We start from the raw sequence: 24,740 nt of genomic DNA, 5'->3' as shown, positions 1-24,740 counted from the left end.
ATTGTAGATAGTATTGAATCTAACACCTCCAGGAGGCTAGCTCGGCCGCCAATCTTAGGAGCCATCAACTGCCTCACCAAATAGCTCTCGAAGACGAGATGGCAGACGTCAAAAGGAGCCATCAACTGCCCCGCCAAGTTGTTCTCGAAGACGCAATGGCCGACGTGAAAGATAAGAGCACCCACCTTCTGATTGAATTGGGTCGGATCCAGAGAGAAATCGATGCGAATAAAGCCCAGCTAAAACGCCGTTGAAGCATCGCAACTTAATGAGTGTGGTGGTATTTTTGTTCTAAGGGAGACTTGTACCTTGTCGGCCATGTATCCAATTAGTGTACCGAATAGTGATCGGCTTATTTGTATGAATGTTTTCCTTGCCTCACTCATCCTCAAGGCGATGCCTTCTACATCGGCTGTATAAACGCGAATCAATAGGTATCGACCGTGAGAACCTGATATGCCATATCATCGACTAAGCATCTACCCATATGCTGGTATAATATCTTTTTAAATACCTTCCATTTAGAGCCCTTGTGAATTCTTCTCCCTCAATAGTTTCCAATATATATGCATTGCCCGGCGCAAATTGACTAATCTTGTACGGTCCTTCCCAAGTAGGTGACCACTTGCCATATTTAGGATCTTTAGATTCTATCAGCAGAATCAACTTCCAAACCAGGTCCCCTTGGGAAAACTGCTTGACCTTGACCTTCTTGTCATACCATCTGGCAACTCTTTTCTTATTCTCCTCAATGCTGATCAAGGCCCTCAATCGCTGTCCTGCCAAATCTTCCAACTCCCCTTTCATGAGGATAGAATAGTCATCGGTCGTCAACTGATCCTGAAGTGACATGCACCTAGACCTAGTTTTCAACTCCCAAGGTAGCACTGCTTCGTGCCCGTATACTAATTGGTAAGGAGAAACCTTGGTGGCACCATGGCAGGCCATCCTATATGCCCACAAGAACTCATTCAGCGTCGTATGCCAACGCCTTGGTTGTTCCTCTATCTTCCTTTTAATCAACTTGATGACTTCCTTGTTAGACAATTTAGCCTGCCCATTAGCCTGAGCATAATACGGAGAAGAATTTAGCAACTTGATTCCCATATCGGCAGTGAACTCCTCAAATTCTCCTGAAGTAAACATTGACCCCTGGTCAGTCGTAATAGTCTGAGGAATACCAAACCGATAGATAATGTGCTTCCTCGCGAATTCAATCATGTTGGCCGACGTCATGATTTTTAGAGGAACTGCCTCCACCCATTTGGTGAAATAATCAGTAGCTACCAATATAAACTTATATCCTTTACTTGATGGAGGATAAATCTATCCGATGAGGTTGATTCCCCAACCTCTAAATGGCCACGACTTTATTATTGGGTTCATAGCCGAAGCTGGTGCTCGTTGTAGATTACCGAATTTCTAGCAATCCTGACACCCCTTATAATACTTAAAGCAGTCTTCGAGTATCGTTAGCCAGTAATAACCATTATTCCTAATCATCCACTTCGTCTTAAAAGCCGATTGATGGGACCCACATACACCTTCGTGAATTTCTCCCATCAGAGTCTTTGCCTCCTCCATTCCAAGGCAATTGAGTAGTACTCCATGGATCGTTCGATAAAACAAATCATCTTCGAATAGCACTTATTTTGTAGCATGAAAGCGTACTCGTCGATCGACTTTCCTGGATGGATCCTTTAGATAATCGGCAATCTCCTTCCTCCAGTCGTCGGCCGCAAGCTCTAGGGCCATGGCACCTTGGATCGGCCGGTATCCGGAAGCATGCTGAGCAAGTCTATTAGCTTCTTCATTGTGACCCCTTGGAATATGCTCAACAATTGCAGACTTAAATTCTCTTAGTAATTGGAGGCACACTTCATAATAGATTCTTAGAATATCATCTTTCCATTCAGATCTCCCAGTTAACTGGTCCACAATAAGCATGGAATCCCCAAATATTTCTACTGCGTCGGCCTTGATCTCTCTTAACAACTGGATTCCTTTTAAGATGGCTCGATACTCTGCTTGATTATTAGTGGCAGATGCCTCAATCGGCAGAGAGAAATCATAACTTGCCCCCGAAGGGATATGAGGATGATGCCGATTCTTGATCCGGCCCCACATGAAGATCCATCAAAGTACAAAGTCCACAGAGCTGGTTCAACAACGGTAATCTCCGGTCCACAGTGTTGGGCCATGAAGTCGGTGATTACTTGACCCTTAACCGCCTTGGCTGATTCGTACCTTAGGTCAAACTCTGAGAGGGCTAGAATCCACTTTCCAATTCTTCCTTTCAGAATCGGTAGTGATAACATATATTTGAGAACATCATCTTTGCACACAACTAAGCATTCCGCCGATAACGGTAGTGCCTGAGCTTGGTACAAGAAAAATACAGACAAAGGTACAGCTGTTCCACCGGAGGGTATCTGGTTTCAGCGTCTAAGAGTCTTCTACTAACGTAATAAATTACTCTTTTTCCCCTCGAACTCCTGGACCAGCGCCGAGCCGATAGCCCTCTCATCGGCTGATAGATACAGTCTGAACGGCTTATCAGCCTGTGGGGGAACCAACACTGGAGGGAAGACCAGGTACTGTTTGATGTCATCCAATGCTTTTTGTTGCTCCACGCCCCAGACGAATTCTTGGTTGGGCTTCAATTTCAACAAAGGAGTGAAGGCTTGAATGCGCTCAAACAAGTTTGATATAAACCTTCGGATGAAGTTGACCTTGCCGATTAGAGACTGTAGCTCGGTCTTGTCTTGTGGGGCCACAACCTTGTTGATGGTGGCTATAATTTTCTGATTGATCTCGATGCCGCGGTCATGGACCATGAAGCCTAGAAACTGGCCGGCCGAAATGCCAAAGGCACATTTGTTAGGGTTCATCTTCAACCCGTGCTTCCTTGTGCATTCCAATACCTTGCACAAATCGGCCAGATGCTGCCAATGCCCCTTCGATTTGATGACGACATCATCAATGTAAATCTCCACCAGGACACCAATGAGTTTATGAAATATATAATTCATGGCCCATTCATATGTGGCTCCAGCATTCTTCAAACCGAAGGTCATGACTACCCACTCGAACAAACCGAGATGACCAGGGGACCTAGAAGCTATTTTTGAGATATCTTCTTCGGCCATCAGTATCTGATTGTATCCAGCATTGCCATCCATGAAGCTGATGACCTTGTGTCCTGCGGCCGCGTTTATCAGCACATCGGCTGTCGGCATGGGGTACCCGTCCATCGGCGTAGCTTGGTAAGATTTCTGAAGTCAATGCACACGCGTAGCTTTCCATTCTTCTTGTAAACAGGAACAATATTAGAAATCCATTCGGCATATCGACACTGTCGAATAAACCCTTCTTCAATCAATCTTGTGATTTCGGCTTTTGTGTCAGGTAAAATTTTAGGATTACAACGTCGTGCAGGCTGCTGGTATGGCCGATATCCTGGTTTTATAGGCAACCAGTGTTCGACAATGGACCGGTCTAGACCAGGCATCTCATGATACTCCCAAGCAAAGCAATCTTTAAATTCTCTTAACAATTTTGTTAACTCATGCTTGTACTCAGGGTCTAACCTAGCACTGATATATGTCGGCCTTGGCTTGCTGCCATCTCCAAGATCTACCATCTCTAATGAATTGGCCGATGTAAACCCGTGCCCAAGCTTCCCGTCTTCTTAGACGAACCGATCCATTTAATTTGATTTTTCAGAGCCAACTGCTTGGATCGGCTATAGACCGAAGTCGAACACCTTCAAGAAATTGGTGTCCTAGTACCTGCCAGATATGCATCTGACGTGCTCGTAGCTCCATTGTTGTGCGTCGGCTGCGACAACACTGTAGGTGGAGTCGGCGGTGACTACTTCGATGGTGTCGCCGATCCACTAGACGAGGCATTGGTGCATTGTAAACGGGATGCAGTAGTTTGCGTGAATCTAATCTCGCCTGAGCAACATATTATAGGACCCTTTACCATTAATAATAAAGAACATGGTGGGTAGGGTCTTACTGCCAATGGTGAGGTCGACGCAGAGTGCCCCCCGGGCTAGAGATACGTTGCCTTCAAAATCTTTGAGCATCATATTCGTCTTGATCAAATCTTCCTCCCCTTTGCCCAGTTTGCGAAACATAGTGTACGGCATAATGTTCATAGCAGCGCCTCCGTCTACCAATAGTTTAGCGATGAGTCATCCGTTGACTTGCCCTTTGAGGAACAACGCCTTGAGATGTTGGCAATTTTCGTCTTCGGGTTTTTCAAAAGTGGCGGTCATTGGCTCCAGAGCCAATTGAGCCATCTGCTCCTCTAGTTCTATTGCATTGTCGTGGTCAATGGGAGCTATGAACTCCATCGGGAAGATGAATACCATGTTGACGTCAGCAGCCGAATCTTGATCGTCGTTTTTGTTGTTGGCTTTTCTCCTAGGACGCCAAACCTTGGACTTGACTCCTTCATTGTCCACTGCTTGCCTTTGTTCCTTTTCTTGCTGTTCCCATTGGCGCAAACGCTGGATTCTCCTCTTTTGGGACTTAGTTAGATCGTCTGGGAACCATCTCGGGTTCACTGGCTTGCTTGGTGGTTTAGCACGTTCCCAATCTAGTTCCCGCCCTAGAGGGCCTTTGTCTGAGACTCCTGCGTTGGCCATCTCTCCTAGCCGATCATGTGCACTGGCTCTGCCCCCAGCCGATTACGCTCGTATACTCTGCTCCCCAGCCGATCACGCACTGAAACGCGCCAATCTTCTTGTTCAAGCCTGTTTCTGCTGATCAGTTCTCGTCCTCGATCTTCGGAGCGTGACCTCTTGAATAGGAAGCTGCCGCGATACTGACCGTTGCACTCAGGCAGTTGTCGACCGACGGTAGTCTGAGGTTATTTTCCCAACAGTGAATGAAGAACGGGCACCTCCAATGGTCTTCGTGCCGGCGCATCATCTCTTCGTGACGCCTTGAGTCCTCCCGTTGCCTCTAATACTTGTCGAGTAGATCCCAGGACGTGACGGGTCGATGTGGCCTCTCTGAGCTCTCACTTTCAGTTTCCATCCAGCCTTTACCTTTAATATCTTCAGCCGAGGTCTGGTTTCTGGGGTCCACCGTGTTGCTCCTTTTGGCCGATTCCGACATCAGCACTTTGGTTTGGAGTACGTTCCTGCCTGTGTCAACCATGTTAGCAGGGAAGGGATGTTGGTTGATCTTCATTGGCTTTGCCAGCTTTGTGAGGACCTCGAATTTAAGTCCCCCTTGCTCAATAGCACTGCATCTACTGACGGAAGACTTTGCATTCATTGGTATCATGAGACATAGCATTGTGCCACTTGCAATACTTCATCTTTTTGAGTTGCTCGATCGACGGAATTGTGTGGTAGGGTGAGAGTTTGATTTATCCTTCTTGAAACAGCAAGTCGAAGATTTTGTCGGCCTTAGATGTGTTGACGCCAAATGTCTCTGGTTCCTTTTTACTGAACGGGCATGATATCGGCTTTTTCCCTTTCACCCATTCCGCCAAGCCGATTTCTACTTCTTCCTCCGATTTGAACCCTTCCACGTACGCCACCTTTTTCTGGAAGTTTCTTCGCTGGTCAAAGGGGCACGTCTCCTAGCCGGATAGCTGGTGGACAATCTGGCTCAAGCTCTCGAACTCTTGGGAAGCGTATTTCTCTCTGATGTGCGGCAGGAGTCCATGATAGGCGGTATTGGCCAACTGGGAGTCGGTCAAAACTAGGCTGTAGCACTTGTTTTTGACCTCTCCGAACCTCCGTATGTAGCTGGCTACCGACTCGTTGCTTCTCTGCTTGAGGCTGGTTAGATCTGAGAGCTTCATCTCGTGAACCCCCACAAAGAAATACTTGTGGAATTGCTTTTCCAAATCGGCCCAGGTAACAATAGAGTTGGGTGGCAGCGTCGTAAACCATTGAAAGGCCGACCCAGAGAGGGATGACGAGAACAGTCCTCAGGGCATCTTGTGCAGCAGCTTCTCCACACTAGATGATGAATCTGTTGACGTGCTCCACCGTGGACATGTCGTCTTAGCCCGAGAACTTGGTGAAGTCGGGCACTTTGTACCGATGAGGAAACAGCAATAGATCATAAGCGGGCGGGTATGACGTCCTATGTGTATAAGTCTGTGCCCTTGGCTTCAACCCAAACTGGTCCTGTATTATATCAGTTATCCTCGCGGTCCAGTCCACTTGTTGCTGATGCATCTGTTGCTGATGCACGACTGATTGAGGAATAGACATGTGCTGTTGGACTTGCGGTACCACAATCGGGTGATAGGCTGGTATGTGCTGTGGATCTTGCGGCTGGACTGTCAGCTGAGGAGCCGATGGTTGATGTCGCATGGGGTCAACCTAACGCAGTGCATCCGCCGCCTCATCGTATAATATCATCGACGCCGCCGTTCTGAGTGGATCTGGAGCCCCTACCCCCTGTCGATTTCCGAGGTGGTCTGATGGTATTACGGAGCTGTCGCCCGAGGGGTCGATAGAAACGATGCCTGTGCTGGAGATTTCCTGTGACTAGCAGACAGTTCTAGATCGGCAAGTGTAGCAGTCATTCCCCACGGTGCCGAGGTTGAAAATAGCAGTTGTGCGGGAGGAGTTGGTGTGGGGTAAAATGGCGCTTGTGATTGATAGACTGCCGCACTGTTATATTTCAGGGGCATTGTAGTATTGTACCCCCCACTCTGCATCTGCATCGGCTGAGAAGCCGACTGAGGCATATTTGGCGTCGTTGATGAGCCTCTGATCGGTGCCACAATAGGGGGGGGGCGTAAGCTGGTCCCTGGTACCTCTGAGCCACGCCGTTGATCATGGAGCTGATGACGACGTTGTACACTGTGTTGGTCATCACCTTGGACTGGTCGATCATAGCTTGATAAACAGACTGCTGGATCATTTCAGACATCTTTCCCGAGTCTTCGGCGATGGTGATATGATGAGGAGTTGGAAGAGCAGCCTTCGTGATGGTCTCCCCGCTTCTGGTACGACTAAAAGATTGGAGGCATGCCTTCTTGTATTCTTCCAAAGCCCTTGCTACCTTTTCCCTCTGGTCGTCCTTGAGATCTGCTTCGGTGATTTCGATGACGTTATCCTCCGAGATCTCAGCAGCCTTCAACATGTTGGATCTTGCTTCGGTCCCACCGGACGTGCCAAAAGTGTGTTGACGCTGAAAATCGGCCGACGACCTTTGGCGTTGGACACATGACCGGGGAGAATCTACTTAGCTCCTGTTCGGGTTATCGCCCTGGTGCGGTTCGCGCGGCGTAGCAGTCAATCTGACCTGTTGATTGACAAGGAAAGAAAAGTATTAAATCCCAGGGATGTCGATCGGCTAAGGTTCCGATCTGTTTTGAGAAGTGTATCAGCAAATCGGCTGATTTACTATAGAGACAACCGGCTATAATACAACCGATAATCACGTAGCGATCGTGAAGTAGAGTAACCTAAACAATGCTACAAAAACAACACTTGGAATGGATCTAATCGGCTATAATAATGAATAAGAATAATGATAAAGAGCCAACAGTTTTCGTCTCAAGCTGGATAGCTGGTGATAAAACTAAAACAACAGGTAAAACCTACAATTCTAGTTAATATCGATAACTGATGAATAAACCTAAACGAAACAACAGCGATGCACCCGAAGTTAAAGCTTATATATTACTCGATAAGCGGAACTTACGAATTAGCCGGAGATCGTGTTGATGTAGCTCCGACAACTCGCACGAACTTGTGAAAAGAAAAGGGTTTGGCGAAGTCGCCGAGTTGAAAGTAAAGTACGAGGAAAAAGTAATTTGTATTGTGTTTGATGTGTTGTTTTTACAAGCCTTACGAGGCAGCTATTTATACCCTGTTACAACTGATTTCCTAACCGACTAGGATCTATCTGTAATTTAAAGACAACAAATATTTACAAACAAACGCAACCCGTATCGGGGTTGGTTATTATTTTCTCATGGGCCAACCTTCTTCTCTGACTAATCATCACCCTAGCCCACTTTCGGCCCACATCGGCCAAGCCGCTCTGGCTCTCAATCGGCCAGCCTTCACTGACTCCTTCAGTCAATCGCTCAAAACACTGTAGCTCTAACCGGCCGATTCCTAACTGTAGGTTCTTGCTCGTCGTGTCGGCCACCTTCCTCTCCTTTGAGGCCGATTCAATATACGTGTCAAAATCCGGCGTCAACCGATACAACCTATGTAAGCTTGCTAGTCAACCACTTTTGCGAGCATAAGAACAGTTCTTATTTCCAGTATGACCATCATAAGATTGGTTGTTCAAATCGTTATTGACATGCCTTTGCTTGTCGTGAGAGATCAGTATGTTCCTTCTCGGCAGCCATAATCTGGGTCATCTTTGCAGTGCAACTGCTGATGATGACAAGCATGAGAACGGCACACACTACAATCTTCATTGCTCTTTGTAATCTGATTAACCTGATAGCATACAAGAGTGTGGATTCATCAGTAATAACGATCTGTTAATCTACATGTATGATTTGTTTATATAATCTACAAACTTTTTTGCTTTCCGAAGACAGGGTCACTGAAAGATATAATTTCTTTTCTTGACTGACTTACGGATCACTGGCAGTAATTAATCTTAAATTAGTACTATATAAGTGCATGGAACATTATATATAGGAATATACGTGAAGATGCACATATCATACTATGAGGAAGAATAATATATATTAGCTACTGTGCCCTACTTCCTGCCCGTCTCGCCTCACGAAAGAGCACGTGACGAGTCGTACTTGTTGACGTGGACGTGGTCAGCCAAGCTGCGGTCAAAGGCAGCGAGGGTGGTGGTGTGCACCGGTGATTGGGAGCTCGGGGCGACGCGGCAGCGTGGGGAGGGGCGATAGGTGAGAGAGGTGTGCAGCGGCGGATACGCAGGCCGGCAGGCACGGATGGGAGGAGAAGAGAGACAGGACGCAAATCGAAGAACAACGTGTCACCGTGCTGGGATCACTGCTTAGAGCATTCATCCCGAGATTCAGTTTCGGTTATATTTTGATCCGGTACTAATAAGAGCAGCAGTACCGAGCCTAATGGATAGTTTCCGAGATGGTCCCTGTGACCCCCTTTAGTACCAGGTGAACCTTCCACCCGATACTAAAGCTCCCATCCGTCGGGCCCTCCTCCCCTCTCTCTCACAGACCCCTGCGGCTTCTTATCCTCTCTCTCTCTCCCATCCATCCGTCTTCTTATCTCCTCACTTTCTGTCTCTCTCCGGTCCGTCTCTTCTCTATCTCTCTCAATCCTCACACTCTTGAGCTCTCCTCCTCTGCCTCCCCTCCCGTCCCCCCTCCGCTCGCCCCTCACCGGTAGTAAGGAGGAGCGGCGGGGCAAGGTGAGGCAGCAATGGCGATGGTGGGTGAGTAGGTGGGAGCCGACGGAGGGGGTGGTGGGTGTCGGCTGGACACTCTCGGGCCCACCAAAAGACTTGTACAGACCCGCTCAAGGGAACGTATCCGAAACCTGCTCGGCCATGAAGACTACTCTACAGGGCGCGTAGGCTTCATGGACCCCCTGAAGACTAGTCGGGTCCAAAGGAAACTACTCTACCGAGTTAGAGTAGGACTCTGTAACGTACTCGACTAGGACTCGTGCCCTGTAATCCTGCTCCCCCGACTATATAAGGGCGAGCAGGGACCCCCTCCAAACAACAAGTGCAACTCGACACAAGTTCAATACAACCAAGACACAGGATGTAAGGGAATTACGTGATCTGGCGGCCCGAACCTGTCTAAATCATGTTCCTTGCATCACCATCGACTCCTTAATTCTCGACGACACCCACCACACAAAAGACCACCTTGGGTACTTCCTAGGCGGGTTGCCAGTCTAAAACACTGATAGCGGGGCCAGGTGGAGGCGGAGGCGGAGGGGCTGGGTGGAGGTGGAGGCGGGGTCTAGGCGAAGGTGGAGGTGGCAAGGCCGGGCGGAGACGGCGGTGGGCGGGCGGGTGGGAGCCGACGGATGGGGCGGTGGGGCCGGACGGAGGCGGAGGGGCAGAACGGAGGCGGGGCGGAGGGTGGTGGGGTGGAGGTGGGATGAGGGTGGCGGGGATTTCCTTTTTAAAATTTTTTTTAATAGCCCTTTAGTACCGGTTATTTCGACCGGTACTAAAGGTTCAAATACCGGTTGCGAAACCGGTACTAAAGGAGAATTCTCAACCGGTACTAATGGCGTATTCCCTAGTAGTGGATGAACGCTTTAGATAGTATAGGGACTCAAATAATGCATTTTAGAACTTAAGAGACTTGATTGACACATTGTGGAACAAGTTCGGGGACCTGTTGTGTATTTTACTTTTATTGAAACTACTACATATTCGAATTACATGTGTTGTAAAAATGATCTTTAAATTACAAACAAATAAATATGAGAGTCCATTCATACATTTCTATACCACACCAGATTTGGAAGGAAAAATTCAGATGTTTGTATACTTAATACTCTAGTTTTCTTACCTATTTGATAGTTTCTAAATTTAATAATATCCTAATTTTCGTAGAAAATTCTGAAATTGGACTGGGACCAAAACACATCCTTATAGTATATCTAAAAAGGTTCCACCAAGACAATGGACTAGCGGTAATGATTTGTTTCATTTTGTGTCCATTTCAATTTATCAACTCTTCCTCTCTCTAGCAAGATTCAAGGCATTAAATTGGTAACTTTATCATTTTTTGTGAAACTTTAATGTAATCTCGATTTAGTATGTTTATGGAAAGTTACTTTAATGTAACTTTCACTATAAACATACTAAATTCATTCTTAGTCATAGTATGTTCATAGTGGTGACAGTCTTGCTTCCACACTGCCTCAATTTAATCCAACATATTGTGATTTTCCTGACTGCTCTGAGACATTCCTAAGGGTATGTCCCAAGCGGGCACTGGTAATCAATGCTGGGAGGCCCATTCCTAATTAATTAGCTTCCATCTGTACCAGCCATTAGACTGCGAATTCCTTCTGCGGCACGCTTGAACTATGAGGTATGATGTATATAATCCTTCAGTATATCCCTTGGAATGCAGATATTCAAGTTCATAAAATGAATCCTGAAGAATATGCCCAGCTTCTCCGTGTCCTCAATTTATGAGAGAAAACATAAATGGACAGTAGTAGAGAACTCACCTTCCATGTACTCCTTTTATCCCGGTTTAAAGTTGGACCGGGACAAAAGGTTCACAAACCGGGACTAAAGCTCGGTCACTGGCGGGGGGCTCACCAACTGGAACCTTTTATCCCGGTTGTAAAGGCTAGTGAAAAAAAAGGCTCTAAGAGACCTTTTATCTCGGTTTGAAACACCAACCGGGATAAAAGAAGGACCAACAAGGATAAAAGGCCCCTCTTTTATCCCGGTTGGTAACAGGGTCGAGGGTCTTTTATCCCGGTTTGTAATACCAACCGGGATAAAAGGGGGATAAAAGGGGGTCTTTTATCCCGGTTGGTGTTTCCAACGGGGATAAAAGGATCCCCCACGGATGGCTAGAAAAAGACTAAATCCCTCGAACCCTTTTATCCCGATTTGTAATACCAACCGGGATAAAAGGGGTTCTTTAGTCCCGGTTGGTGTTTCCAACCGGGATAAAAGGAGCCCCATGAGTTAATACAAAAGGATTGCATCCCCTATATAGTCAGATGTGCTATGTAGGTGGGATGGTAAAGAAGCTACGTGCGAGGCTTGAGGTCATGGGTTCGAATCCCACACACCGCGCACGTGCATATTTCGTGTGACTTGTGACTTGCGTGTGGGGGGGGGGCCTCCCAGGGATCCCTCGGGATTTCTTGTTTTGGGCTGCGCCTGGCGTGTTACCAACTGGGATAAAAGGGGGTCTTTAATCCCGGTTGAGTGACATGGGATAAAAGACCCCATTTTGTCTCGATTGGTTTATCCCGGATGGATTTTGGGAGATTCGCTCCCTACTAACCGGGATTAGAGGCGAGTTTTCTACCCGTGGGAGCTGACATTAAAATAAAGTAGGATAAATAATTGCAATAATTGAAATCTCCCATCAAAAAAGGAATATAAACTCTTAGAAATGCGAGGGTTAATAATACTTGCTGAAATCTGAGCAAACTGATTGAATTTAAATTGTTTTTGTGAAACTTTGTTTACTTTTACAAGAGGTGATAGGCTAGTTATATAGGGGATAAAAGTGAAAATTTGGTATTCGAACATTTTATAACATAAACTTCTCAGTGGACTTGGAAGCTAAAGTAAGTTGACACACTTCTATTCGTGTTTAGGGTACCAGCAAGAATAAGTGCGTCACAAAAGGGATATGAGTGGGTGGGTTGATATAATATTTCACATGTGGAAAGTCAGCAGGAACCCTGCCTATTTTTTTATAATATTTTATTTAAGATCTGTTTAATTCGCTCCGACGGGAAGTCGAACCATGACTTGCTGGGTGCTACTCAGGTGACCTAATCATCACTAGGTTAGAGGTCCTTTCGCCACATATGGAAATTTTAAAATTTAAATTTGAATTTATACTCATGACACAACAAGACTAAGAAAAAAATGGCTATCCGAAGTTTCAAATAAATTTGTCTAATATCTTTTATCTGGAACTTTCCATAGACTTAATTGCTGGAAGTCACTGAGGGTAACAAGCTGAAAATTGAATCTCTCCTTGGCATATCACTGCTTCTCAGTTGTCATTTCTCCAGTGGAGCACAATGGCAATTTAATTATTAATGTCGTAATGCTGTGTAATTTTCAATTGTCTTGTCAAAATAACAAAGTGGAAGTCGTGCCTCCATCATACTATATGGCCTTTGTTACTAATTTTCCTCATAAATGCAACTAATTTTCACATAATTGAATAGCAAAAGACGAAACACTATAATTTACCGTCATATAAATGAAAATAGCCTAGATCAGCGGGGGGTGCAAAGTGACAACCTCCCAGTTAACTGTAGTAAATAGGTAAGTAAAAACATTTGGGACTCAAGAAACATGTTTTAATAAGAACCCGTAGGCTAAGAAATGTTGAAAATTATTTAGACATGGTTACGATTATGCCTTTATAGTCAAATAATATAATCACATATTTGAGAAATATACATTTGGAGCAAAAGGAGCACCTCTAGATATAAATGCATAAAAATTCCTTTCCCTCAACATTATTGTGACAAGACAACTGAATGGTACCCAACGATAGCATGTCTGTTTATCACTACAGGAAAAAGGAGAACGCTACCAATTGCTAATTCATAATGTCTTAAAAGAATGATATAGAAGTCTCTACCGTTTATCATGATGCGTCATGGGTAAAAGACAACATCTCGCCCACTTCGAGCTGTCTGATATCTATAATTAGGGGAATCTACTCCCTCCGTCCCAAATTGTAGATCGTTTTCGCTTTTAGATATTTGTATGCATCTAAATATAGTATATGTCTAGATGCATACAAACACCGATGAACACGTAAAATCCAAAACGATCTACAATTTGAGACGGAGGGAGTAGTTTTTAGTCTCGAGAATTACTTGGATGAAATCAGTAGCTCAAACGTAGCGGCACTACTTTACTCTCCTATAAGTAGCACAACGTCCTATAACATTTTGTGTAAACGAGAGAAGGCCTGATCAGTGGAAGCATTTGAAAGCAGCTTCGACTATTTCTTCTTCTGGTAAATAATTTTGTCCTTCCTTTCGCAATGAATAACTATATCATCAGCAAAAGAACTTCTATATCTGCATAAGATCCTTAATTGGTCCTGCAAGAAGTAATCTAGATTTAAAAAGGTTCATTACCTGTAGGGCAACAAGAAAAATATGAAAACGACGATTATTGTGTTGGCCGTCATCGGGCTTGCTTTATTCCATTCATGTCCATGTATTCCAAATAAAGTACATGGGGATGAAATGTACAAGAAAATTCATGGACAAGAGATGCGCAAACTCACCAATATTGATGGAAGGGCTGCCCAAGCTGGTGAAGACATACATCATGTTTGTCCACTTGGGAGCTACCCTTGTCGAGCCATGATCCAGAGTTCTCAGGGAAGCACACAAGGTTTTGGTGGACACTGAAAGTGTACCAACATAGAGAATGTGAAATATAGTGTTTGTGTAAGATTGTGTATTTTATCAAGGGCGGCCTGCTCTGCGAATGTACTGTATCCTTCTACTATCTGTTTCTGGTTTTGTTGCTTCATGTAGCATCAAGTCTATGTTTTGTACTGGAGACTAACTTTAAGAAATGAGAGTCATAAACCTTTTAGTATGAATGCAGTAATTTCTTCATGCTTTTCCTTCACATAAAGAAGTTATTTGAACCTTGATGGACAGTTTAAGAAAAGCATTTTATACCACATGTTTGGACAGTTGAGCAATAGTGAAAAGGTCCTGGGGATAAAAAAAAAGAATTCGCAGGAATTTTGGCCATAAGGCCCGCGTTGTAAGCAAAAGCTCATGAGTCTTTTATCCATTACTATGTGGGTTAATTGGATATATGCCATTGCAATTGTCACGTTTCGGAGATATGCTATTACTATTCACGATATTGTAAGCGTGCTGTGCTATTATAATTTCGCAAGTCTTGAAGATATACCACTACTTACCCTTTCAACGTGTTTATAAAAAATTGTGGATGAAAATACCTAGGGTTAATTGGGTAAGTAACGGCATATCTCAAGACCTGTAAAATTGTAATGGCACACTTACGATATCGCAAATAGTAATGGCATATCTTAGAAGCGTGACAATTGCAATGACATATATCCAATTAACCCTTACTATTTTGGGAAGTAAATTAGTTATTTAAAGTGATATATGTACCATTACATCTATCATCAGACATACTTTAAATTTAAATTATTTATTTATCTATTTCCATATATATTTCTATGGAAGACAACTAGTCAAAATTATACATCAATAATCATACTTCTTATACTTGGCCAGATTCTGTTCATGAACAGTGCATACATGTATTATACATGGCATAATGTCACTATTGGAAAAGTGACATTTAGTACCGGACAAGACCCCCTTTTAGTACTAGTTACGAAACCGGTATCACTATGTCGATACTAAAAGTGGGAGCTTTAGTACCGGATCATCCACCCACTACTAAAGGGCTAAATTAATACCAACCGGTACTAAATGGCTTTGCGTCCAAAAAAATAAAGAAAACATTTCTGAACAGCCAAGAGGCTCCCACACACACACGCACGTTGAATGTCACAAGTCACACAATTTTCACGCAAAATATGCTAGCTGACGGCAATTTTCACGCAAAATATGCTGGCTGACGACAGTGAAATATGTGATTTTCACATGAAATATGTTGGCTCCCCCACTATCGCCGCTGCGCTTCGCCCTGCTGGCCGCCGCCGCTCCTCGCCCCACCGCCGCTCCTCGCCACAGGCATGAGGTGAGGGGCACATGTAGGGGGCAGCAGGTGGGTGGCAAAGGGATCTGCTAGAGAGGTAGAGAAGGGGATGGGGGAGGAAGGAAAAGCAGAGGGGAGATAAGGGGATGGGGGAGGAGGCTGAGGAGCTGAGCAGGGAGAGGTTGGGGGTGGGGGGTAGGGGTGGGGAGATTAGAGGAGAGTCCAAGAGAGATTTGGAGAGCAGTGAGGGATTGTGAGGTGGGAGAGGGAGAGGGGAAAGACATGGACATGGATGAGGATGCCAGTTTCGAGATCTATGCTTCACTGCCGGTGGCCGGTTCCTAGTACCGCCTGCTGGTGATAGACATCACCATCAACTCATAATTATTTGACCCTATGGTGATGTTATACTATCACCACCAATTCAAATTTTTTCCTGTCAGATCATTTTAAAACCCGACGGTGACAATTGATCACCACCGGTTTGAGAAAATCTGGCTGTGATATAGGCGGTGGTGATGAGTAGTTTTAACATTTGAGCATGGTGCAATGACAGAGTCACAGGTTCAAATTCGATCGGTTACGAGTTTGACCCATGGGAGATTTTTTTATTTATTTTGCCTCACTATTTTTCACCTCATACTCACATGTCAGAGCCTTGTCGGTTTACGGAGATTTTGCGGACCTTGTTTTTCACCTCATAATTATACGTGGTTCCTGGTTGTTTTATGATAATCTGACTGACCTTATTTTATCACAAAACCTTCGTGTAATAGTGAGTAATGTTTTCTGTTTGACCTTGGCGGCGACTTTTTTGATGTTTTGGAACTTCTTTACATTTGTCATAAATTCTCATAATTAATCTGCAATTTTTTTATAGTGGGAGTATACGTGCCAGGAATCTTGTTGGACCCCTTAGTGAATTAGTGAAGCTCGGGTTTCACCTAGGGACGCAAGTGGTGATACCATTTGACAGTAGTGAATCACTTAGCTAGTTCGTTCTTACCCCACTTCTCCTACTTTGAAATCCATTCATAAAAATATCTGCAACAGCTTATTTAAAATGGATTGCTATCCCTGAAAACCGTCAAGATACCTAAAAACAGCAAAAAAAACTGCTCCAACAGATTTGCTATATTGATTGCTATCCCTAAATATTTTATGCTATGACCTAAATTTCTATCTCTTATATGCAAATATATCAATCCAACACTGGATTGGTAAAACTTGGAATGCTCTCGTGGGAAGGCCAACTGCTCTGCTTGGGACTGTTCCGCTTAGAGGCTTCCGCGCCCAGCTCGTGCCCTCTCCGCCCCCGGCCGCCGGCGCTACCATGGAAGGCAACGGACCATTGCCCGCAGCCCCTCCGCCAACCATCATGCGCCCTTTCTTGTCTACAGCAGCCCCTCCAACGGCCCATCCCATCCCATCCTGCCAGTGCCCCTCCTCTCCCCGTGAGCTTGCCCCCGGCACGTGGGCGAGCTCGACCTGCTCGCTGCTGCTGCAGTGAGAGAGGCCGCACCAAATCCGACGGTCGAATAAGAGAGAAGCTCAAGCGGCATGGCTTACCGCAGTCGGTGAGGCCGAGGTGTCTAGTGGCGAAGGGGAAGGAGGAGGTGAGGAAGAGGTTATTGATTCGATTGGAGGCCATCCACCACTGAATCATTGTCCTCCGCTTAGATTTGAGGCCCTCCGCTGCCAAATTGTCACCCTACGTGCCGGTGGTCCTCATCATCTCCTCATCTGACATCCTTGTCGCCATCCATGGATGCGGGAGGAGCTCGTGGGTGCTGCAGCTCGTCAATTAGCCATGGAGGAGGAGGGCAGCGTCGATTTGAGCAGAGGGGAAAGCATGGCCGACATCGATTCGTGGGCGGACACAGGGAGGGGAGGAGGCGGGCATCGGGCGCGACGATGCGCGAGGAAGATAATGATGTGAGGGGGATCGAATGAGACGAAGGGACTTTTTTTTGACATGGACATGACCTTTGGCCAAAAGACCCTCATTGAAACATGTAATTTTTGGTACTTTTCGTGTGTCTTGAAGGGGCTTTATAGGTATCCAAGTTTAAGTATGCTGTTGGAGAGGAGCACCAAAGTTTTATGAAAATCTTCTCTCTCCTGTACCTAAAACTGATTTTAGGTCACCAGTTTTACCTATGCTATTGGAGATACCCTAATAGTTCATATTAACGAGTGATGACCTAATCCCTAGTTCCAGCCCAGGTGGCCGTCCTCTAGTTGGAGGAACTTAGGCACTAACAAACAAATACTTGTCAATTCTCTGGTGTCTCATTATTCTGTGCCTAGTTTCATAGATCAGGAGTGGTCGTACTATTTTAAGCACTGGTATAATGCAAGATGGTTATCATCTATTTGCCTAGGCGGTGCTGAGTTGACCATTATATTTATAGTGGCATTAATGTGATGGTTAAAGATAGATCTTGATCACTTAACACCACTGATCAATAAAATACTAAGGTGTTGTCATGTAAAGATTAGAGCATACCACAATCTTAGTGGGAAAACTTATGACTGGTGGCCGTCGAATTTTTCATAATTTACTACTAGCTGCATCAAGTCGCCTATGCTCATGCGCACACGGCACATCACCTAGCTATATGTCCATTGCCACAAGCACATATGTTCATTGCGTAGAAAAAATCATACAAAATTGACTCCATTGTGGCACACTGCCACTATTTTGGATTATATATCTACATAAATTTCAGTCTAGCAATTTAAATTAAACTGAATGGTGCCATCTGCAATTACACATGAAGTTTTAATCCCACTGTATATATTCTAAGTCCCGTTGTATGAAAGAATAGCAGCCAAGGACAGGCATGGAGTTATTCGTGACAGCCCATTGAGGTAGATTTAGGTATGGAATACAGAATGATGTTTGGGGAGATGGATAGGAGGGCGGAGCTAGGCCTGTTTGTTGATGTCAGCTGACATCAATGATTTCCTACAAATTCAGTAGCTAATAATTACTCTTCCACATTGTTTGTCCACGGAGCTGACATCGATGTGTAATAGAGCTGACACCACCACCGGTGGCTCTGAGAGCCGGCTCCGCCCCTGATATGGATTTGCTTGTGTTGCATACATGAATAATATCGTGATGGTTCAAGCAGTGAAATAATACATCTGGTAACAAATGTATATTGTAATCACTTCAGAATCTGAAGTTTTTATATATGATCACTCCAATTAAAGTTTCCCTTCCAATGTTCATAAATTTTCTTCTAGAGACCGAAATAGTTGTTGTTCCAAGTGGTCGATTACACTTAATTCGTAACTGTTAAGAACGATCCGAGTTTTTTCAGTGAATTCTTTTTAATTAAATACTAGTCAAATTTCCCGCACATAAGCATGGGTTCTCACGATATGTTTTATGTACTGTGCAAGGAAATTTATTTTAAAGTCTGAGAAGTTATAATTTATAAATGATATGCACATTAATATCATTTCTTAGTGATTAATCCTCTCTGTGCGATGAAGATTGATTTCACTGTGTTAGGTGGTAATGATAGCAACAGAAGATTAATTATGGGCAATTTTGGGGCAGCTTGTTCTTCTTTGTTTGGGTAAAAACAGAGCTTTATTAACTAGTAGGAAGACAAAGGGTTACAATCGTTTTTGGCACGTGTGGCACCCCATTAGCAAGCGCAATATGTATGAGAGCTATGTGGCCAATGTTTCCCCGTGGCCCGTGACATGTGGATACCATGAAGACCTTCCTCCTCAGTGAAAAAAACCCACGAAGAGACATACACTTGACTACTTCCACGATGTTGGACCAAAATCTTCAACTCTTCTCCATTAGTGGGGTAACTGACCTCCAACTCTTCACCACAGCGGTGCCCGTCTAGTAGTAAATGAGCCATAATATCCTACTTATATATGTTTTTTTAAATGACCATGGAAGAGAAATTTTACTTGTCGCTAGCATAGCGTAGACATTCCTCTTCAGGCAAAGTGTGCGATTCCAAACATGAAGACCGCCATATGTGTACGATTTGGACTTGCCGCCAGTGGTCACAATTGTGGCTCAGTCCTCGATGTAGCCGCATCTTGCTGGTTTAACTTGCTGTTTCTCGCCTGAGTTGTGCAGGCAAAATTCACTACTGAAAAACTGAGCATTAGTCTTAGTCCTTAATACTGGTTGGTTTTTAACCTACTACTAATGTGAACGTTAGTACTGGGTGTCGGTGTTTAGACCCGGCAACCTACCGAGGGGGTGTCCGAGGTAGTATTTAGTGCGTGGGGCTCGCCGAGATCACGAACTCAAAGGTGAGCTCGAACACACGGTAGCAGCACGGATAGGGAAGAAAGCGACTACAAGCAAGTTGGCGGAAGGTGGGAGGAAGAAGTCGTCGAAGAAGAAAGAGATCCAGCTGCCGGTTCCCAAGTACGGCAAGACTGACCAGACGGCCCCACCATTGCCTGCGTGCGCCTGGAAGAAATCTGTGCTGAAGGAGGCGGACATCAAGGTACTGGTGGTAGCCAATCTTCTCCAAGGCCAAGACGTCATCAACTGGAGAGCTACATATGGCAACCCCTAGCCAATGGAGACATTTGCCGATGAGACGGTAATTTTTATTGAACGCGGCTTGGCTTTGCTCACTTTGGATTTCTTTCAAGGGCTCTTAGAGTATTACAAGCTAGAACTAGTTCACCTCAACCCCAACTCCATTATGCATATTGCAATTTTCGTTCACCTTTGCGAAGCCTTCCTCGAAATCCAACCATATTTTCAGCTGTTTCACAAGATCTTTAGAGTCAAGCCCTAGCACAAGATGGAGGATACAGAAGTAGTCGGCGGGGCTGGGATCCAAATGAGGGAGAAAGTCAATGACTTGTATTTAGATTACAAGTTAATTGACTCGCATTCTGGTTGGAAGGAAAGGTGGTGCTATATTGGCAACCACGAGCCCAAGCTTTCCAAGGTGACAGGCCACCGCCCAATTTGGAACAACAGGTGGTTGTACGAGCCTACCCACAGAGATAGCCATACTCAAGCAGCAAGGGCTGGTAGGAGTAGGTGTGACTATTAGTTTTATGAAGAGGCGGATCCAACCCCTGCAACTGCGGTGTACATAGGGGTACGACTACTCCGACCTCAACGATCCATCCCGGATGTCATCAGAAGACCTCACTTGGATGAAATCATGGAACAATTGAGGCGCCTGTTCAAGAATGTGAGCGAGATGCTAACAATCATGCAGTAATACTACATCGCCAACCCGCCAAGTAGTGTATGCACCGGTGCCGCAACCCCCAAGTATTGAATTTTGTAAGTGTTGATGACCTGACTTGTCTTCTTATGCAGGAAGATGTGCACCTGTTCTTCTCCACTCCCACTTGATCAAGTGGCTCTGACGCTGCCCCGCGCGTACACACAATAGCGAGTATATGGGGGTAGTCGAGGAAAAGGAGTTAGAGGAATTCTCATCCTTCAGCAGCTCTGACTTTGAGGCTGTTGAAGAGTTTGTAATCAAGGCCTGACCGTTAGACAAACCCGGGTCTTCCTTTGGGTCATCCAAGCGAGCAGCGGAGGATGATCTGGAGGCTGGACTGGTACCTCCGCCGAAGAAGAAATGCATTGTCGCCATGAAGCATACGGTGAAGAAGGCTCTCACCACCGAGGACGTGCCTTCGCCGGTAATAACTTTCAAAGAAGCACAAGATCCTGAGGATCAAGTACTCATAAGTGAATTCATTACCACCATGTCTACTCAATACGACACTGGTGGATTGCAGGTAGTCGGGGAGGTAACTGAGGCATAGGGAACTACAGAAGTTGTGCAGCAGTAGCTGCTAGCAATTTAGGAGGTCATTGAGATCGAGGATGATGAAGAACCTCTCGTTCCTAGGGTCAACCCTATCAGTGCACAAACTACCTGAGAGGTGGAGATAGCGACCAAGGCTGGCGAGGATCAGATTGTGATCCAACAAGCCCCGCCAAAGAAGCTGTCACCGACGATCAAGCCAGTTCGCTTGTTAGGGGAACCCTCTTTGAAGGTGAAGAGGTCTTTAAAGTAAGTATTTGTACTTTTTTCGAGTACTAATTGTAGCTTGATATTTCCTTGTAGTCTGTATCCTAACAACTTGTCTTTTGCAGGAAATCCTCTAGCATGGAAATTGGAGGCCTGAGCCCGAAGTCTACAACCGATGGTAGTAGCCACTTGGCCTAGACATCGTCCCAGCGCTAGCAAGTTTGCCATTGCAGGAGCAACCTGCGCCAGCAACCAATCTAGGTGCTATATCCCTTGTTGCTGTATTAATGCATGATGTAATTGCATCACTGAATGATTCTTTAGTACCAGCCCCTAAGCTGCCAGTAGCCGAGGCCATCACGGCGACTACCTCCATTGTTGTGGCTACTCTTGTAGCCCCGAGCCGGAGGTAGGCACCGAAGCTATGGTGGCGACAACTTCGAGCATCGTGGCTACCCTTGTAGCCCCCAAGCCAAAAGTAGAAGCTGAAGCTGCTGGAGTGCTGAAAGTATTGGTCTCCATCCCACCTTCCGAGGCAGGTCCGTCGACCAGCCGCACCTTGGTTCTGCTTGGTGCAACAATCGCCAAAGAGCACGAGGAACCATGGATAGCTGATGGGGTGAACTTGGAAGACATCCAACTCTTTGCGGACCTGCTGCTCACCATAAAGAGGGAGGCCATGATGATGGAGATGTACCACCGTTTTGGCGAATATGCAGCTGTAAGCTTCCTCCTGCGCTGTCCACAGCTTGAAATTAGTACATGTATCTTGGCATGAGTACTTGCTCTATTTTGCAGGATCTGATCAAATGCTCCCACCAGAAGTCGGAGATGCTCTAGGGCTATGGAGATACAATTATGCGAGCTTAGGCACTCGAGCAAGAACTCGCCAAGGACCAGGAGTACTCCTCCCGGCTGCTAACAAAGTATGATGAGCAAGCTACTAAGTACTATAACCTTGTCCAGCAGGCCACGGAAGAGAAAGATCGCCTCTGGAGGCGCAACAAGGCTTTGAAGCTGTTGGCGCTGAAAATCGGCCGATGACCCTCAGCGTCGGACACACGACCCGGGAGAATCTGTTTAACTCCTGTTCGGGTTACTGCTCTGGTGCGGTTCGCGCGGCGTGCCAGTCAATCTGAGCTGTTGATTGACATGGAAAAAGGTATTTAATTCCAGGGGTTCCGATCGGCTAAAATTCCGATCTATCTTGAAAAGCATATCGGTGAATCGGCCAATTTACTGTAGAGGTAACCGGCTATAAAGTAGCCGATACTCATGTAATAATTGTAAAAGAAGCTACTAGAGTAACCTAAACAACACTTCGGAAACAACACTTAAAGCAAATCTAATCGGCTATGTGACGATGAAGGATTGAAACGACAAAAGCTGGCAATTCGTACCTCAAGCTGGATAATTGGTGATAAAACTAAAATAATAGGTAAAAACCTATGATTCTAGTTGATATCGATAACAGGTGAATAAATCTAAACGAAACAACAGCGATGCACCCGAAGTTAAAGCTTAGATATTACTCGGTAAGCGGAACTTATAGAATCGGAAGGGGATCATGTCGATGCAGCCTTGCCAATCCGTATGAACTCATGAAAGAAAAATGTTTTGGCGAAGTCGCCGACTTGAAAGTAAAGTACGAGGAAAAGGTAGATTTGTTATATTGATTGATGTGATGTCCTTTACAAACCTCTCAAGGCAACTATTTATAGCCTGCTACAACTGATTTTCTAATCGACTAGGATCTATCCCTAATTTTAAACGATAACAAATATTTACAACAAATCTTCATCCTGGCCCACCTTAGACCCATACTAGCTAAGCCGCTTTGACTCCCAATCGGCTAGCCTCTTCTTGCGTTAGTTGGCCGAAATACTGTAGTTTTAATCGGCTGATTCCCAAGTGTAGCTTCTAGTCCACTGCATCACCCCCTTTCTCCTCCTTTGACGCCGACCCCAAACACGTGTCAAAATCCGGCGTCAATAGAAGCATACAATGAAAGGTAACTTATCTTCCCTTGTTGGTCTTCGAGTACCGATTGCTCTTGATGACACTGATTTGTTTGTTGTGTTGTTCCTGTAGTGCTCGATAAAACAAAGGAAGATCTCCAAGGCTGAACCACTAATTGGCAGAATTGCTACTATCGGGTAACTGATCAGCATGGCAAGCTATCTGCCCTGTACAACAACTTGGAGCACCGCTAGGAGAAGGAGCGAAAGATGCTCGCTGATGGGGAGGTCGACCTGGTGAATGCCATGAAGAGCATCCAAGAGTGTGAGGCTGAGCGGACAACCACAAAGCTTGCTCTGAAGGAGCTAACTAAAGCCGCTTAGCCCATTGCTGATATGGTGGAGCCCCGGCCTCTGGCGGAGATACTCAAGGAAGTGCCTACCAAGATTACTAGCTACATCCAGAAGATAGGCAAGTCAGTCTCCAAGTAGTTATTGGCTATTGTGAAGTCTTCTAAGGATTGTTCTGATGAGTAGTTTCAGTAGTACCTTCAAGAGGTGGCCCCTATCGCAAAGTAAGTAGCCAATCAGTTAGAAATTGAGTAATTTTTGTGTAAAAAAGTAAACATCAGATCATTGTAAAACATGATATGAATGGAGTGTAAATTATTTGAAGTCTTGTTGCAAGTTCTATTGCTGTCAACTTGTGTTGTTTAGTGCATCTCATGAACTACCATGGTAACTGCTCGTACGGTAGTCGTGAGTGTCTGGACATAAGGATACTCTTGTGAGCCTCTTCAGACACATGGTGTAGAGTACTTTTAGGATGCGACCCCTTTCTGCGGAGTGTAAGTACTCTGTGCATTTGGGTAGTCAAACTTTTTAGGCGAGTACACTCTCCAGGATTTCATCAGCTGGTGCCTATCTTTTCAACCTCTTTGGGTTGTTCAGATGTTGTGCTCCCGAAAACCTAGAACTACGGACTTCTTATAACAAGCCACGACTAGACAGACTTGTTTAGATTGATTAGCTCGAGTAGTCTAGATGACTCCCAAACTGCTGACAATTTCTTTTCTGAAGGCCGTCGAGGGGGCAGACTTGTCCGAAGAGTTAAACAACTCATGAATTTGTCTGTGTACTTGTCTTTGTAGGCCGTGCCAGGACATGTTTGCTCGATGAGTTGAATAACTCAAAAAGATGTTTTGCAGACTTATTATTACAATTCGTGTGTAGGCAATTTTTCCCCTAAAGCTAAATAGCTGAATATAGACTTGTTATTACAAGTTGCGAGTTGCAAGTCATGGTTAGGTAGAGATAAGTAGTCGTTTTACGACAAAAATAAATTTGCTTTATTAAATTGTAACTATGCAACTTAGGCTGATGGCCAATTTACATGAATATGTAAA

General features: G+C 45.1%; 1 long non-coding RNA gene across 1 annotated transcript; it reads left to right on the top strand.

Annotated features, from left to right (window-relative positions):
- The first annotated feature begins 13,580 nt into the window (after window positions 1–13,580).
- Window positions 13,581–14,265, top strand: LOC117865672 (uncharacterized). Its single transcript, XR_004642599.2, has 2 exons — window positions 13,581–13,665; window positions 13,796–14,265. It is a non-coding gene; the product is annotated as an uncharacterized lncRNA (long non-coding RNA).
- Window positions 14,266–24,740: the final 10,475 nt, after the last annotated feature.

This window comes from Setaria viridis, chromosome 7, assembly GCF_005286985.2.
Source record: "Setaria viridis chromosome 7, Setaria_viridis_v4.0, whole genome shotgun sequence".
NCBI classification, from domain to species: domain Eukaryota; kingdom Viridiplantae; phylum Streptophyta; class Magnoliopsida; order Poales; family Poaceae; genus Setaria; species Setaria viridis.
Note: the sequence above shows the minus strand (reverse complement) of the source record. Positions and strands in the feature narration are given on the sequence as shown.